This window comes from Cibotium barometz, chromosome 10, assembly GCF_041138505.1.
Source record: "Cibotium barometz isolate CiBa-2024 chromosome 10, ASM4113850v1, whole genome shotgun sequence".
In the NCBI taxonomy this organism is placed as follows: domain Eukaryota; kingdom Viridiplantae; phylum Streptophyta; class Polypodiopsida; order Cyatheales; family Cibotiaceae; genus Cibotium; species Cibotium barometz.
The window spans coordinates 19,032,823-19,037,779 of record NC_141055.1 but is presented as its reverse complement, the minus strand read 5'-3'; positions in this window follow the sequence as shown (position 1 = coordinate 19,037,779).

Here is a 4,957-nt window from a genome sequence, read left to right as displayed (position 1 = left end):
AGAATGGCAGTCCTGTTCCACCTGAAACCAAGGTACCAGCTATCACAAATTTCTCTCACTAGCCTCTGAAAAGGTGCCTTGGGGATTGCAAAGCCTATAGCTTTTTGTTGTTTCCTGATCTCCTTTAGCACACCTGCAGAATGTTTTAACCTCTTGGACTTTTGCTGCAGCATGCTCATTGGCTTCCCCTTCCTGCCATGTGCAACTCTTCCTTTTGGAGGCACACTAGATTCCTTGACATCAGCCCCAGCTGCTGCTGCTGCAAGCCCTGGCCCCTTGCCAGACCTCCTTGCAGTTGCCTTGGTTCTTGCCATCACTCTGAAAAGGTCCATACAAAGCAATAGAAAAAGATTAGAACCATGGAGAACATGGAATGATAAAAGAAGGTGATGACAAATTGGATAAAGCAAAATTGAACAATTTGTAACAAAACGCGATTACGATGATTTGAAATTTCTAACAGCTCATAATCGCGTTTTTCTGCAAATACTTGACACAACATGCTATTGCATCCTTACAATGAATTCTCTGTCTTTTCAACTATAAACAATATGTATTGAGTTTATGCAAGAACTATGCAGCCTTGAATAGCCTAGAAAGTTACAAAATCACAATGAAATGGGTGGATGAAGAAGCATTTTCAAATTTGCAACAAAATGCGATTTGGGCTGTTTGAGATTTCTAAAGCCCTCTCCTCGCGTTTTGCTACAAATTCTAGAGACAGCATACTTCAGCATGCCTTTAGTCATTTCAGTGTGTATGCAGCTTGGTGCAACATGAATTGAGCCTATGGACATCAAGAAGTGATCAAGCTCTCATTCAACAGGCCCAAATAAAAAGTCTTCCTGCTTCTACATGCAGTGGAGAAAATCTAAAAAATGCATATAATATTTATCATAATATCTAACCTACATCACATCAATCAGTTCCTTACCCTAATATACTATTAAACAAGAAGAGAAGGAAATAGATTGTCTTACTAACCTGGAAGCTATCTGCAAGTGTGCTGTGCTGATGATGAGTATCCTGTGCTGGGGATGAACCTCTGCTGCTGCTGGTCTGGATGCTGATGGTGTAGAGTAGGGAGGTAGAGATGCAAGAGAACTGAGTTAGGAGAGTAGATTATTACAAAATACAAATAAAGGAGTTATTAAATACCACATGTGTGAAATATAGTCGTTTTTTAACACGTGTGGGTCCCACCCAGATCTTTTGGAATTTGAAATTTACGGGTCACTTTTTGCCTTAGAAATTGTGCCAATCATGATTTCATAATTAGATCCATTAACACTTTTCCCTCCCCGTCTTCCATCCCTGCCAGCACCCTCCCATCATCCTTTTCTTTCCCACTTTGATCACTTTCTACCCAACACACTCCATCCACTCTGCAACCTGTCTGAAGACTACTACCATTACCAGATCTCCAGGTTACCAGTGCTACAGCTTAAGTTTGGAAGAGAGCAGGAGAATCTCCAGGGCTCCAACAGTATGGAAGAGGAAAAGAAAGGTCAGAGATCTATACCCTTTCCAATGTTTTCTGATATATATTTCTTCCATCTGTAGAATTCTTGAATCTCAGTGCCTAGAAATCTAGCAGATCACCCTAGGATTTGATTAGAGATGGATATGAATAGGATTTAGAATTTTGCAACAAAATGCGATTATAGTGCTTTACATTTTCCAAATGCTCCAAATCGCGTTTTCCTGCAAATTCTGATATTTGATTTAGTTTTTATTTTTTCCTCCTTCTTTTGCTCTCTTTTGCCCTGGGGAATTCCTCCTGGTATCATTTACTGTCCTGAACATTGTAAGATATCCCTAGCATTGATTGGAGATGGATGTCAATAGAAATTTAGAATTTGCAACAAAATGCGAGGAGAGCACTTGACATTTTTCAAATGGATCTGCATCGCGTTTTGTTGCAAATTCTTGTGTCCCTTTTGGTTTTTACTGTTTCCTCATTGTTCTGCTTTCTATGTCCATGGGGATGTCTTTCTTGATGATGAGAAAGGTTTTTGCTTTGGAACAGTTTATTCTCAGGCCTCTCCTTTCAAGAGGAAGCTGGACTTTTCTGCTGCTATACTCAGACCACAGCAATCACCAGGTGATTCATGTGTGCTTATGAAGAGAGTTGTTTGGTGATATCCTATACATTATCTGATTGCATATGTGAGCATATAGAATTCATGTTATATAAATTTTGGTTCAGGCAAAAGCAAGAGACTAGAGCAGAAAGGTGAGTCTTCCCTTTCAAAACAAAGGGAACCAGAAGAGGACAAATCTCCAGATTTGCTCCTATTTGACTTTCTTCACAAGAGCAAGGCTCAGAGGAATTTCCACATATACCACAGTATTTTCAACAGGGAGTTCACTATGAGCTCTCTTTTGGACCATCACAGAGATTTCCTTTCAGACCATTGGGATACCTTCAAACAACTGACAGAGGCAGGAAGGATTGTGGAAGGTGAAAAGGTTTTTGTGCATTTAAATCATATTGTCTCCATTGACAGGCTGAGGTACCATGTGAATAGAAGGTTTGACAGCCTGCCTGAGGAATATAAATTCAGCTGTAACTTGCACACCAGAAAGTGTAGAGTGCTTGAGGAAAACATGGCATTCCTTATGTACATTGTCTTTCAACAGCAATCTCTAGAAGAGCAAGGGCAGGAGACTGAAGAAGAAAATATATCTGTATAGCAGAGGTAATATTCCTATGGCAACAGATATGGCAGAGCAGGAAGAAGATATCAACCTCGAGGATGAGGGGCTGCAAGTGGCTGCTCTTGACCTTGTTCAACTGAGGACTGAAACTCTTAGGGCAGCACAGCCAATTGAAGATTTTGATGTTCAGAGCAGCAACTATGCAGTGCCCATGCTTCCAGGTGTCTTGATTGGTGGTAAAGATTATGTTTTCCTCCATGATATAGAGTGTATGTTCAATTTGAGGGAGGACTATGCCATTTCCCTTATTGCCCAGGCTTCAAGGCTTGACAAGGAGGTTGGCATAGAGGATGACCATTCACTGCTAGCTTTGGAAACAACTTTTGATCCTGCAGAGGCCCTTACTATTTGTTTCAAAGAGGTTGAAAGTTTCCAAGAGCCAGATGAAGCTGCCTTCCCCAGCTCACCCAGGAAGCTATGAATCTCTCAGCACTTCATAAGGAAAAACTTAAAGAAGAGGCTGGACTGGAGGGGAGAGGAATAAATCTTTGGAAAGATGAACTTCTTGTTGCTGATGAAAATGAGAGGGTATGATATTATTACTTCAAATCAAATACTTTATCTTGTGTTTAAATGTTTTGTAGTAATCATTGTCTCACTACAATCTTTTGATACATGGCAGCTGCAAATTGAGAATGACACATTCCTCCAGAGATCAAGTGGAAGCAGGCCGGCTGGGTTTGGCAAAATGTCAAGCCTAGCTCATTATATTCATGATCTAGGCAGTGCTAAGATCTTGATTTACCATAGGCAGTTGAGCAACAATGGAGAAGCCATTGTTTACTTCTTTAAATGTTTGTCTAGGGTTTTAGGTGGACATGATCTTCCATGGCAAAAGGAAAAGATCATTTTAATAGAGAGGTTATCCGCGCCATAGATATATTTGGGGATTATGTGAATAAGCAGGCCTCTAGGGCCTCTTACTTTTTGTCTTACACTTCTTATGCATTAGCATGTGGTGTTAAGGAGCCCAAATGTCTAGAGGGCTATGGAAAACACAAGCTCATAAGGTTTCGAGAGCCACCCATGATTGCATCAGGCCACACAATCCAAGAAGAAGAACACGTGGAGATAGCTGAAGACAAGGATACCCCTCTCAGACAAGCAACAGAGGCAAGCATTGATAAACAGAGAGTCGACATCAAGCCAATAAGGAAGAAAAAGAGTCCAATCAAGTTCAAAAAGAGAGTTTCGACTCGCAAGCCTTGGGAGTAATAGGATTTAGTCATCAAATATAGCACAAACATTATGTTGAAGTTGAACTGATTTGTACAAAGTCTTTGATCCTCATCAGTTCCTTGTCCGTACGGACGATCAGTACCCTTTTACATTTGTCCCATCACCGTACGACACTTCAGTACTCTTCCCACACTCAAAAGCTTCTAAAAGTGTTTGACACTCAGTACTTTATTGGTAAGGATCAACAGTATGTCTAGCATAATTAAGTAGTATTGATTGAATTTTTTGTGTGTTAATATATGGATGTATTGATGCTTGTTAATATAGATCACATGTTTCACAAAAGAAATACTTTTGATGGAGTCTCAAAACATATAGGCATAACACCAAGAGTCACTTGTTCCACAGAATAAAAATCTATTGATTGAGTTTGAAAACATGTGGACATAACACCAATAAGTTACAAACTGCTATTCATGTTTACTTGTCCATTTATGGTTTCTAAATATCTTCGAATCCCTCCACTGTCTATGTCTCTCTGCTGCCATTGAATTGTCCAAAGTTTGTCTTCGTCTTTGCTTTTGGGCTAGAATAAAAGCAAGCTTGACTTTGGAACTAGCAACTTTTCTTTTAGCATGCAGCCTTTGTAGAATGCCTCGGTAAAACCATTGGAAGACTTCCTTCAGACTATTTGCCTTTTGACTCCCTCCATAGTGTTGTGTGTGTCTGAAAAATGCATTACGTGCCATGTAGTGAGACTTCTCCATGCCTTGGGTAGACCAAATTGCTGGGCATCCATACTTTTTGACAAAATAGGGAAGGTGGTTGTAGATGATATGCTGTTTTCACAAAGACATAAGAATGCATAGTAAGTTATAAAAGAAAAGAGGATCACACTTAAGTAAAAGAAGAAGACATCACTTTACCATGTAGTGAGTTATATTGCAGGCTGTCCATGCGTCTTTCATTGACTTCCCAAAATGTTTAATTGCCTCTTCAAAGTTCTTGTAATCACTCTTTGTCCATGTTACATTGTCACAGAACATGAAGAGTTGAT